At 44.8% G+C, this 13,674-nt stretch overlaps 1 protein-coding gene and 1 long non-coding RNA gene across 7 annotated transcripts in view; one reads left to right on the top strand and one right to left on the bottom strand.

The window, feature by feature from the left end:
- FAT3 (FAT atypical cadherin 3) overlaps positions 1–6,423 on the bottom strand; it is a 382,360-nt gene extending 375,937 nt beyond the window's left edge. For all 6 annotated transcript variants that reach the window (XR_013775721.1, XM_079317035.1, XM_079317037.1 and 3 more), the window contains exon 1: positions 6,285–6,423. The gene's annotated coding sequence lies outside the window, so the exon portion shown is untranslated. The remainder of the gene's footprint in view (positions 1–6,284) is intronic.
- Positions 6,424–9,475: 3,052 nt separating this feature from the next.
- On the top strand, positions 9,476–12,165 carry LOC306807517. The gene is made up of 4 exons (XR_013775742.1): positions 9,476–9,706; positions 10,810–10,990; positions 11,810–11,979; positions 12,089–12,165. It is a non-coding gene; the product is annotated as an uncharacterized lncRNA (long non-coding RNA).
- The last annotated feature ends 1,509 nt before the right edge of the window (positions 12,166–13,674 follow it).

Genomic DNA, 13,674 nt, shown 5'->3' with positions numbered 1-13,674 from the left:
TATCAAGAAATATAACCTGCACTATCATGCAAAGTGCTCAGATGGTTCAAAGGCAAAAATAATGTATTTTCAATGTTATTTAGGAATATTAATAAGCTTCTTTAATTTAAGACGTAAACCTGTTCTGAAGAGGGCTCACTTTTAACCTTTGACAACACTCAAGTGTCTGTAATTTTTATCAGATTGTTTGGATTTTGATTGAGCTAAAGTCCTGAAGCTACAATTAAACTTGCAGCTACCTTCTCTCACTAGGCTTCCTGTAACAGCTGGAAGACTCTTTGAAGTCTGCAAAGACATGGAAGAAATGTTATTTATGGCTGGTTTGCACAGTGCAAGCAGAAACAAGTTGTGTTTCTGGTGCATTTCCAGTGCTGGTGACAGATCATTTCTCACCAGCACTACAGGAAGTCTTCAAAACTATTTCCCTCTACCCAGATGCTCTACAGGACTAAGCTAAGAAGTTGGAAATGCTGCAGGGCAGGATTTCAAGAGCTCTGAATGGCCCAAAAGCAATTCTTACTACAGTCAGCATTAAATCCCACCACCAGCTCCACTGAAGATAGAAGTGGCCTAACTCAGGCTGCTGATGGCTACCTGCCTAGAAAGCCTCAGGATGGTCTGCTAAAACCATTTAAAAATTGCACTATTTTTTAAATCAGGGACGCGATTTTTGAACAAAGGGGAGAAACCAGCTTAAGCCAGAAGAGGAAGGATGATTCCAGCTCAGCTGCCACATGTCTCTGACCAGTCCTGCAGCGAAGGGATGGAGCTGTGGACCCAGGATCGGAGACAGCACCACAGAAGCCCTGCAGCAGGGGCTGCACTGCCCTGGCACACGTGTAATGGCCAAGCCAACACGCGCTGATGTCAAAGGAAGTTACACTCACGCACTGGAAGCCGCGCAATTAGTAGTGTCATCAACTAGGAGAAAGAAATTAAATATTGTTTTCTCCCAGGCAAAGCCGCTGGTGGTTTTCATTAGTGTTAACTTGTTTTAAGTGCCTGCAGGGTCCATGCCTTTGATTTACTGTACGTGACAGGCGGTACGGGCACAGACGCATTTAGGTATAATTATTATGGTAACCAGGCTCATACACCAAGAACAGCAGCAAAATCAACAACGGCTCAATAAGACAACGGAGAATTTTCCAACACAAACCCCTTCATCTCTCCACACCCCTGCAACCCTACTCAAGGTCTGCTCTTGCTTCGTTCAAGGAAAAAAAAAAAAAAAAAGGTGAAATTGGGTAGTTTTCACATCAGTGGCAATATTGGTACTAATCCCATGAGACACCAATTTCACCCAAAACCCCCTGTATTTTGCATTTTTCACAGAATCATAGAACCATTGATATTGGAAAATATCTCTAAGATCATCCAATACAACCATTAACCCAGCACTACCAAGTCACCACTAAACCATGTCCCCAAGTGCCACATCTGCATATCCTTTAAATCCTTCCAGGGATGGTGATACTTCCCTTGGCAGCCTCTTCCAATGGTTGACAGTCCTTTCAATGAGGAAATTTTTCCTAATATCCAATCTAAATATCCCCTGACATAACTTGACACCATTTCCTCTTGTCCTATGGCTTTGATATTGTAGAAGAGACAGACCTCCACCTAGTTACACCCTCCTTTCAGGCAGCTATGAGAGTGATAAGGTCCCACTTGATTCTCCTTGTCTCCAGGCTAAACATCCCCAGCTCCCTCAGTCACTCCCCATCAGTTTTTTGCTCCAGACCCTTCCCCAGCTCCGTGTCCCTTCTCTGGACACGCTCCAGCCCCTCAGTGTCTTTCTGGCAGTGAGGGGCCAGAGCTGAGCACAGCATTGGAGCTGTGGCCTCAGCAGTGCCCAGGGCAGGGGGACAATCCCTGCCCTGCTCCTGCTGCCACACACTGCTGACACAGGCCAGGGTGCCACTGGCCTTCTTGGACACCTGGGCACACCCTGGATCATGTTCAGCCACTGCTGACCAGTATCCCCAGGGCCTTTTCCACTTTTCCACTGCTTTTCCACTGAGCAGCTTTCAAGTCACTCTGCCCCCAGCCTGTAGCACATTAAGAAAAACAAGCAAGGTAAGAACAGCATCTCTCTCACACTGCATCTCTTGATGCATATTCTAGTCCAGCAGCCAGCAAGTCCTGTCTCCAGCTCAGCCCTCAAGTTCCAGCAGTGAAGAGAAAACATTACTTAGGGCTTAGATACAAAGCAAAGATACAATGATGGTTACGACCAACTCTTTGATTTTTTGGAAAAAAAACCCAAAAAAACAAACCACAAACCCAGAAGCTGGAAGACCGTGCAGATCCCAGAGCAGAGGTTTGAACAGCAGACCAGCAGGGTTTGCTAACATCCCTCTTCACTGCACTGCCATCTTTTGCATCCTGACAGTACTAACAGCGCCCAAAACTTATCTGCCATTAGTACACACATCCAGATGATGTGTGTATTACCCACTTGTAAGACTTCAGGGTCTAAAACAATGCCTGTTATGATATCTGTAATTTTTTATACTGGGACAAAATGAGACCTGTACACTTGTATAAAGTAAATAAGAATCAGCACTCCTTTGTTTTAGATGCATACACCCTCATAGCAAACAAGCTCAGAGACATTGACAAGATATAATTTATAAATGTTCAACATATTCTCCTTATTTAAGTCTGTTAAAGTAAGGATGCACATGCAAGACAGACTACTTAGTTTCACATTAATTTGTATTTTCATTTGTCATTATTGTACAGGAGCAAACTACCTAAAAATCTGGCATGAATGCAAGGTAGAAGAATGTACTGTAAAAGAAAACTGTCTACACTGGAGCTGCAGATATCACAGTATTTCCACTGGAAGAAAAAAATTAAAAATCAGACAGATTCAAATACCTCAACCCTTGTCAACATTTTTGGTATATATTAACAAACCTTCTATTTCACTCTATATAGTAAACTGAAGCAACACATTCTTGTTTATTACATGGCCGTGACCTGGACCAGCTTTCAATCAGCACTGATTAAATGCATATTCTGATATCCTGTACCACCTACCTTTCAAGTTGAGGAAAAAAGTAGCAAACATTTCCCATTTGTCATTGTCACATAACATAAAAATTTATCTAGATGCTGGATATGTGAAGCGTCTCTGAGAATAACTCACTAGATCACATACACGCAGAAAACTCACCCAGTGTGCACAGGCTAAGTAGGGTTGAATTAATGAATGTACTGCTGCTTCACATATTGAATGTCTGTCACTAAACCGATAATTTGCAAATGCAGAAGCAGGGACAGGGAGATGCACCGGCTGCAGGCACTGACAGATCCCTCCTCTGCAGTTTCAAGAAGCTAATTGTGCTCAGTTCAGAGCTCTTGATCCATGTTCCTGGGAATGACTCAGGACACAAGCAGCAAGACAGTCAGCATGTGTCCACATTTGGGGTTTTGTTTCCACTCCTATCTGCCCTGGTTTCCTTCCCAAGAATGCTGTGCTTGTGAAAGGCACAGCATGACATCCTAAGAGACTTCTATCTTCTCTGCCTAACAGACAGTCTGGGTGGCAGCAGAAAAGCAAATGCTTCCCTAGAGAATACACCAGCAACACCAACAAGAAGGGAGAACTACTTCTGGATTGAAGTTTTGGCCCACTGTCATCTATGGCAAAACTCCCACTGAAGTCAGTGTAGCCAGCATTTCACCTCTGTCACAGCAATTTTGAGTTCCTGCCCATTCTGCCTTGGAACTTCCAGCCAGCACAATAAGGGTCTTAACAGTGCCAAGAGCTTTTGTGTTATGTACTGCAGGCAGAAGTCATGAAACCCTTCACACAAGCAAGCAAATACTCATCAAACAGCTAGGAAATTTAAGACACTGCTGAACTGTAAGGGATTCAAACCTGCATCCAGAAGCATGATGTTTCACACTGGCACAACATACTAAAACAAACCTTATCCTAACCAACTTCCTGTCCTTCACAAAAACCTGCCTGTAAATACAAGCTGTATGACTGCAGTTGGCATGTGCCAGAAGACATTTTAAAACTCAGCACAGAAATGTATCTGTAGTAGAACAGCACCTACAAACTGTTCCTAACAAGCAAAGGCTAAACACCCTAAACGCCTCCCACTTGTTCATTTCATTGTATTTGACAAAATCCATCAACCAGAGTACATCAGGTCACAGTAGTGCAACACAGTAGGAGCCACAACAACATAACTGGGTGGAACAGAAGTCCCTCGTGTGAGAAAGGGAGCAAGGCAGCATTTAGGAAAACTGGGGGAGACTACACCCCATCACTGTCTGGTACACAGGATAACAACACAGCAATGTAACACACAGCTCAGGAACTGTCCTACACCTCCTGTGATCCTATGGAGCACAGCCATTACAATGCCAACAGGTGCCATGTTAAGAATCAAGCTTAAAAATAAATAGGACAAAAGTAAGTAAAACTATGATTTACTGCACCAAGACATGCACAGCCAACCTGCTGATTTTCTACAACACTAGCACCACCAAAGGATCAGACAGAGGGATATCCATAGTTTGCAGCCCTGCAGTACATTGTCTCCTATCTGGCTTTCTCAACAAGACTCCAGTGTTTCTTGGAACACAACAAACACACCTGCAAGCTCTTTCTCCATATCAACTTGCAACAGCGAGCTAGATCTGGAGGGATCCTCCCTTCTCTCCTTGCACCCAGCACCAAGTCCTCTTCAAGCAATGAAAGGAAATTTTGCTAACTTGAAGCAGCAGCTGTCTGAATGTCAGCAGGAAGAGACAGGCAAGTACTAGCAACCCTTGTTCTGCTTTCTCGGCTAATGATTGTACCATCCCACGACTGCTCCACACCAGGAATGAGTCCTCTGTGGAAGCAGAACATCCAGGCAGCAAGTAGAATGGTGCAGCAACTCTCCTCTGCATTCCTCATAGTTCATCCTCTCCTGATTTTTATTCCCTTTGCTGAAAACTCAAACCAAATGCTAAACGAGAGGTAAGATCTAACACCTGTGCCTGGAGAGGACTTTTTTCTTTCTGTTGGACAGAAGTTGGTTAAGAACACACAAACCCTGATCAAAAGATACACCTCTTTAAGCTGTCTGACAGCACTGCAAAGGGAAAGCAAATGAGTACCAACAGAATCATTCATTCCCTCCAATCCCTTTCTTTTAACCAAACTTGATGCTTTAGTGCCTCTGCCGGGATGTCAGTGCAGACTTCCCTTTATGTCCCATGTACTTGTATTTATTTTAATTGATTCTGGGACTGAGGACACTCGGCAACGCTTAATCATCCCGACAACAAAGCAAGGGCACTAAGCCAGCATGAAAAATAGTAATAAAAAAAAGAATCTAAAAAGGTAAAAGACACCCACTGATGCATTCCTTGGGGCACTGCGGCTCTCTTTTCCTCCTGCAAATAATCCAGTGGGATTCAAATAGCGGGCAGGAGGGGCTGGATTACTTCCTTTAATAGCAGAAGTTAGAGCTGTGAGCTCCACGTTTAACCCATGGCCATCCGGAGAAGGTTCCCTTCCCAGGGGGGCACATCCCAGCCCTTGCACACACACACACACACACACACACAGACACACACAGGCAGACACACGGTCCGAGTTTCGGGGCCCTCAGAGCCCCGCAGGGACGAGGGGACACGGCTGCTGCTGCCCGCGCTGTCCCGGACAGAGCGCTCCGGCTCCGGAGCCTGCGAGCCCTCCCTCCCACAAACACTGAGGAATAGATGGACAGACAGACAGACAGAAATACGAACAGGCAGGTCCTCCGTAACACTCGTCTCTCCCCAGCCCAAGCAGCTGCAGCCAGTCCCCAGGCTCAGCCAAGAGCAACTGCAGCTGAAGAGCAGCGACAGACACGCACAACCCCTAGCCCTCTCTGCCACAAGTTAAAAAAAAAAAACAAAATCAACTCCCATCCCCCCAAACCACCACCATCAAAAAAGCGCTTAAAAGGCGAGGAAATTTCTGAAACGCGAAAAGCCAGCTCTTCCCGCTGGCGTGCTACACGCCGGTGCGAAGCGGGAAGCGCGCCCGGGGCACCGCGCCGCCCGCCGCTGCACCTTGCACTTGCAGGGCAGCGCGGGAGCGGGACCGGCCGCTACGAGGGGATGGGAGCGGGACACGGGCACAGCGCAGCACGCCGCCGCGGCAGAAGTTTGCCCGAGTGGCGGCCGCAGCCCCCGGAGCCCCCGCGCACCGCCGAGTTTGCCCGGCGCAAAGTTTCTCCGCCATCGCCTCCGCGCCCCTCCCCGAGCCGCAGGCGGGTACGCACCGGCCGGCTCAGCTCCGGGCGCTGCCCCGCGGCCTCCCGCGCTGGGTCTCCATGCCGCCCTGGGCGCCGCCGGGCTGTGTGAGAGGCGATGAAATAGACGAACGGAGCGTTCCCCGGCCGGCGCCGCGCCGAGCTCAGCGCAGCCCAGCGCAGCCTGCCGGGAGCGCGGCCCGCGCCCGCCTCCCGCCCGCGGGGAGGGACCGCGCCGCCGCCCGCCCCGGCCCGGCCCGGCCCCGCCCGCCGCGGGGCTCCCACCGCCCGCGCCCGGCCCACGGGAGGTCGAGGAGCCGCTGGTGGAATGTCTGTCCTACAGGGGCCTCGCCCAAGGTCACCCACTCCCCGCGGGACGCTGCGCCCCCGGGTGCCCTCCGCTGCCCTCGGGGGTCCGTGCTGCTGTCCCGCCGCCGGGCGGGCGGGCAGTGCCGGCGCTGCGCTCCCCGGGGCCGGCCCGCCCTGTCCGGCTCGGTTCACCTGCACCGCGGGCAGTGCCGGAGCCGTGCCGGGCGGGCGGGGGGCTGGTGCCCGCGCTGAGCGGCGCCAGCCCGGTGCCTTGGCACACGGGACCCGCGCTGGGCACGCCGGCGGCGCGATCGCAGCCCGCCTTGGGCGCGGGTGGGCGCCTGAGCCAGCGGTCTGTGGGAGCCGTGACACTCGGCTGCGAACGCTACACCTGTCCAACGAGCTGGTCCCTCTAGCTTTAGTTGGGAGGAAGTATATTTAGTGCTTTCTGTGCTTGTGAATTGATGTCCAGGTTCTCACTCTGGCTATTTTAATAGGATGTTGTGATGAGGCACCTGTTTGATCATCTGTTCAGTTTGTTTCTGTCAGTAGCAGTAGAGCCCAGGCCAATGCCTGATCAGGTATCTCCTTCAAGAGCAATTACTTTTACACATTTTTTACTTTTTTCCTTCTTTTTTTTCCTTTCTTTTTATTATTTTTTTTTTAATAATGTCTACCTTTAACTCTTCCCTGCTCTGCAAGAGCTTTGAAATGCTGCTACTTTTATTTGTTTCCTAATCTGCTGTTCTCTCACTTTGTCCATGCCTCCTGCTTGGCTGCAGGTCACAGCTGCAGGTACAGGTAAGAAGGTTCCTGTGAGGACCAGCAGCATCACTGGTTCCATAAACCACTCATGCCCCGGGCAATTTGCTGCTGTAATTAAGAGTGAAGGTGAAAAAACAAGTAAGCACACAAAACCAACCAGCAGCTCCACACTAGTCACAGAGTCCTGGATAATAACCACAAAGCAGGAGGGCATGGGCTACACTGTGAAAAAGGAGAGGGGAAAAAAATGCAAAAGCTTCTTGTAACATTTAGCAGCCAAATTAAAAAGTTCTACAGTAGAAGCATGTAACAAAACACAGCTTTGTCTAAAATCTACAGTAGACTAATGATTTTATACCCACCACCTGCTTACACTGGTCATGGAAGGTGATCTTGGTGCATTAAAAAGCAATTTAGAAGTCACAAGTTCAGAACCTCACTGTGTCACTCACTAAATGAACACAGCGAGGAGATGTCCTACTCCAAAAGGCTCATAATCCACATCAACTAGACAAATTTAGAGTGGGAGGAATGTGTATTATGCTGCAGATGGCACTGAGAAAGAAACCAATTTGCCCAAGGTCATGCAGAAAGTCTGTGACAGAGCCAAGAACTAAACACAACTCTCCTGAAACATGGACTAAAAATAGTGCTTGGTAATTGCACATGAACTCCAAAAAACACACATTACACAGATGATCATCTTTTGACCAGTATTTTGGAATTATTGGGCTCCATTTCATTATAATTTTCCATTGCACTGATAACTGAATGGTCACTTTCTAAATTTACACCACATTATTTGAAAGTCCTCTACCCAGAAATTCATACTGTGAAACAAAAGGCACTAACAGATAGCATCTGGGCCAACACAGATGCTTTCTGAGCATGTCTGCTTTTGCTACCCCATTCCTCACAAGGAGCCAGAGAGTGTCCAAATCTTAGTCCTGGAGAGGGGGAGACAATCCTGCTCCTCACGGTGTTTTTCTGAGGCTATAAAGGGATTGTACAGTCCTTACCTACACTATGCCTGGTAGCAGCACCCTGAATTTATTCCCATATTCCACCATCCCCTGTCTGGCCAAATGAAAATGTGCCTTGGCATACAGCTTTCGTTTGCTCTTATGTCAAACCTGTCTCATGCCTCAGAAAGTGCCTTCCATGTGTTCTCTTCCTATTCCAGCTCCCTCTTGCAGGTTTGCTTAGCCAATGCAAAGCACTTCTTGTGATGCAAAACCCACAGAAGCAGAAAACAACAGTAACATCATGTGGCACCCTTCAGGCACCCTTAGTTGTCTCTTTAGGAAAGTTATTTACACATATATTTAGTGGATTTTACAATGTATAAATGCTAATGAGTATTAGTAGAAGCTGTTTTCCTAATTAATCAATCCTACCAGCATGGTAATGATTTCTGTTGTTCTTCTGCAGCTTCCTCCAGCAGGGAGTGAGCTCTGTTGATTAACAAGACCATTTTGCATGTATATAACATTTTTGTTCATCTATAACAATCTCATTATCTTTTTTTTTTTTCCTCAAGGAGGTGAGGAGTTCTCAAATTATGCTTAAGGAATAACTAGGGCAGAAAGAACTGTAGTCTACCATATCACAATTTTATAGTTGTGTATCTCTCAGATTCAGTGAAATTTACACTATTGTGAAAGACGATTCAGAGCAGGTTGAATAAATTCTTTACTCTGAGGGCAGTGAGCTGCTGCAACAGCTGCCCAGAGAAGTTGTGGATGTGCCTAAAATTGTTCAAGGACAGGTTGGATGAGGCTGTCATCAATGTGTTCTGGTGGAAGGTGCCCATGGCAGTGGCCTTGGAACTAGAAGGTCTTTAAGGGTCCTTTCCAAGGAAAGCATTCTGTGATATGATATTGGAAAGGTGATGACCTGAATAGTCTTGGGAACTGGGGGTTCAGTGGGAACCTTCTCTTTCTCTAGAATGACCTGAAAGTGGGTTATGATGAGGAGGGACCCAGTTTCTTTTGCCATGAGAGGACTAGAGGAAATGCCCTTAGACTGAACAGGGGAGGTTCTGATTAGATATTAAAAAAAATTCTTACTGATAGGGAGCCCAGGGAAGTGGTGGAGTTGCCATCCCTGGAGGTGTTTAAAATCCATCTGGATCTGGCACAGGTGGTAGATTAGTGATACAAGGGTTACACTGGTAGTGCTGGTTTGACAATTGGACTAAATGATCTCAGAGGTATCTTCCAACTCTGAAAATTTTATGATTCTCTTATTCTATGTCTGATTAATGATGTCATCATGCTCTACAGATAGAGACCAGGAAACAGCTTTTAAATTCTCATATCCTGAGAAGCAGGAATTTCTCCTCATTTTCCTGCCAAGACAGTCAGATTCAAGAAGATGTGAGTAAACCACTGCAACAACTGAATATTTCACATTCTCTTAACTCAGTAAATTGCACTGAAATTATCATAAATTATTCAGCTAGTATAAATAAATATGAATCCAAATAGAAAGGAAAGATTTTCCCAAAGATTCCAGGTTCAGGAGACAGGAAGGCAAGTTTTAGACCTGATGTTAACTGAACCAGTAGTGAGCTACTGAAGCTTAATCTCAGCATAATATCATAAATTATGAAACATTGACATTTCACTTTGAATTAATTCAAAGGGCTATTTATATGCTGTTGCAGAGACAGTTGCTTGGGTAAATTAATACACTTTTTCCGTCACCAGGCCAAATGTTAACAACACTGCTATTTTTCAAAGTATCAAACTATTTGCATGTTGGAACTGTTTTAATACAATCTGTCCCCCAGGGCTGCTGTGTGAGTTACTTTGAAAAGGTAATCAGTCATAATTCACTGGCTCCTTAATCCATAATCTAACTTGATTCAGTATACTACCAGTGATTTTCAGTGTGAGAGATTGCTTGTTTTCATGCAATTGATTTCTGTTTGAGAGTCGCAGGCCACCAAGGTAGGAAGAGGCATTCAATGGGCTACATTTGCCTTTCTGGGCTTGCTACCAATAAAAGGTCTGGGTAGCAGATAGCAATGGAAGAATGAGGCATGAGTACAAGCAAAAGTATTTTATATACTTGCCTGAATTTTGAACTTTGTGACTACATAGCAAGGCACCATCATTGCACATATATTTTGTCAATGCTTTTGTCTTTTCTTCCTCCCCTTTTTAGAAGGGTGAAAAGTACAACAGTGAAGTTACTTTTTGTGAGACTGTTTTTTACAGAACAGTGTTTTAGTTGTAATTTCTGTAAAGTGTTGGTTAAGCAAGGGCTTTAGTACTGGTTTGTTAGACTTAAAACAGTGCCTAAGTACTTCACTAAACTGGGGTTTAAGATAATTAAAACAATTACTTGAAATGTCATCAAAATTATACAAAATCATTCATCACTTTTTGCAAATTCCCTGAATTTCACTATGAATCACATTAATTATGAACATGATGCTATAGAATCTCCTGCTCAGAGCCTCTCTATCTTACAGAGAAAATCTCCTGATTCAGAAGTGTCTCAAGATTGATGTCAATGAATCACAGTCCAATATCCCCTACGTGGGTTTCTCTCTGACCATCTGATTCCCCGTAGAGAGGCAGCCTCCTGGTCATACCAAGGACTTCACTGCAAATTTCTTGCAGCTTTTTTGTCCCTTCTCACTTTTCCTGACAGTGAGTAGCACTAGTGCAGTGTTAGGAAAGTTAACAAGTAGTGACAGTGCTCAAAGACTTCTCTAGAAACATGATGTGGCAGCACAAGACAGCTTGATGGTGACGACACCAGAAATTTGCTTCAAGGCCATTCTTCACGTTTCCTCAAGAAGCAACATTCCTAACAAAATGTTATTCAAGGACGTTGCAGGAGGGTCAGCAACAGAGGGTTTGCAGGAATAATTAAGAGGGTAGGTGCAGCACAAAGTTTATCACTAGCTTAATGTGCCATTCAACCAGAAAGATCTGTTAATGCAAGAAAAACTGGATTAGGGTTTTGCCAGATATCTCCATCTCTTTTAGAGGCTGCAATGGGATCACACATCAAAAGATCCATTTTGACAGTGCATATTGAAATATTGCCTTGTATTATGCTGGATTATGCCTTGCAGCACAAAATTATTAGCATTTCTAGCAGCTGAATGTCAGAGGTTTGACTTAAACTCACAGAGTGAGATCATCCCATGTAGAAGGGAAACTTTCAATCTGGTGTGTCTGATTTTTTCCATTTGAAGGATACGGCAATAACAGAATCGTAGAATATCCTGAGTTGGAAGGCACCCACAGAGATCATTGAGTCCAGCTCCTGGCTGTGCATAGGACAACCCCAAGAATCACACCATGTGCTTGAGAGCATTGTCCAAACCCCTCTTGAGCTCTGCCAGGTTTTGTGCCGTGACCACTTTTTTACACAGCTTATTTGTGAAGGACTCAGTGACCTCTGACTGTTTAACTTAAATAAAGTTTGCTTTTCTCTCTGCTCTACTTTGCTCATCTCAGCCATAACCCAGTCTCATTCAAGCCCAGCTGTGCTTAGTGCTGTCTCAAAGAGGAGTACATCAAATCCACAGACTCCCTTCCCAGGAACAGACCTGCCAGTCAGACAGGGTCATCAGTGAGCTGAAGGCAAATCACAGGAGGTGATGCTGGAGTGCTTACCCTCCATCAGGGTAATAGTGCATTTGATGGCTGTATCTAATGTATCAAATCCTGCTCACAGAAAATTGGGAGCAGGTTTTTTGGCTTCTTTTTTTTTGTTGTTTTATTTCATTGAAACAGATCTGAGAGAGGAAGGAAGTGCTGTGTGGAGCCAGAAGTTTCCATTCGTCTCAGTACTGCCAGCGGGTTTCTAGGTAGCTCTTGACCTTTACCTTAACCTTCTTGAGTTTGATTTCCCATTTTGAAAAATTAAATACAGAGTCACTGGAGAACATAAGATAAGAAAAGATGTATTTTTGCAGGTTTACCAGTCAAATTGCAGTTTGATTCCCTATTTTTCTACCTGTACCTTGTGAGATTTTAAAGAAATCATGGATTGTCTCTGTTCCTCAGTTTTCTGTCTGTGATACAAACCTAGAAACACTTTTTGTCTGTCTTCTGTTTTTAGACAAATAAACATATATGTTGTTTTGTATTTTAAAGTGATTTACCTTCTAGATGTCTAACTTTGACTAAGGTCCTTTAATTTTATTAACAGGTACAATAGTTCTGAGATTTCTGCTTAGAGCACTCTGAGGTCAGTGGAAATGTGCAACATCAGAAGTATGTTATATTAATTAATGCAAGAGACAGAATTAAATGAAAGCAACTTGATGTTATAAAAACTGTGAAAGGTTCTGAAGTCAGACAGTAGAAAGCTATAAGGATCAGGATACCATGCAGCATGAGGGAAGGATTGATCTTACCCACTATAGCTTTATACGGCTTTTACTGTTCATTGTACTAAGAACTGAGTCCAGTAAACATTTAAACATGTGCTTAACTTGATAGACATGAATGGCTTTTTTAACTTCAGTTTTAATGCACATTTAAGCTTAGGCATGGCTGTTTGTGGGGTGGGGATTTAGTATGGGATTCCCTGATTCTTTGCACACATGATTTCATTAGGTGTTGTCTCTTTCTGTAGCACTGCCTTAGGGCATGAACCAAGCCTGGCTGAAGTCAGGGGAATTCCTAGAGATTTTGATGGCAGTTGGACTGGACTCTTTATAGGAAATAAAAACAGATTTTGTGGAACATAAAAGCAAAAAAAAAATCCTCCTAAATTTGTGGGGATGAAATAGTCATTTCCTGTTTTAGAACTAGAAACTTTATAAATCAAGCTTCTAACCAGAGAAAAATTTTACCAGCTGTACACTGAGCTGCTGAAAATAAAGAGGAAGTATAACACAGACTTAGCAAACCTTTAGTTTTAAGTGAGCAGAAGGAATTGCTTGGCTGTGCATAACAGTTCAGTAGGAGGTAATGATCGTGTTTACTTGGGTTCACAGGTTCTTTTGCTGTTGTATGCTTTCATGGTATCTGGTTTAAAAAAAAAACAAAACAAAACTGGAAAGCATATATTTACAAATTTCAGCTTATCTGTGGTTGCATGCCATAGCTGTCATCTCACATCAGGTGAGATGGCTTTCAGTTGCCATGCCAAGCAATCCTAGCTTAACTTGTGTCACAGCTCCTGTTTCTGCTGTTGGCATCAGCTCATAATAGAGTTACAGGATTAAAAACTTGTCATTCCTAAAAGCCTTCTTGGTAATGAGCAGAGTATGAGATGTGAATTTGAGTCCTGTTTGATTGCATTGTTACTCTCCCTCTTTTGGTGGCCGCATTAATGACGGGTTGTCAGGTGCATTTTGTAATTCTGGTGC

The sequence above is a fragment of the Erithacus rubecula genome, assembly GCF_903797595.1.
Source record: "Erithacus rubecula genome assembly, chromosome: 1".
NCBI lineage: Eukaryota > Metazoa > Chordata > Aves > Passeriformes > Muscicapidae > Erithacus > Erithacus rubecula.
Note: the sequence above shows the minus strand (reverse complement) of the source record. Positions and strands in the feature narration are given on the sequence as shown.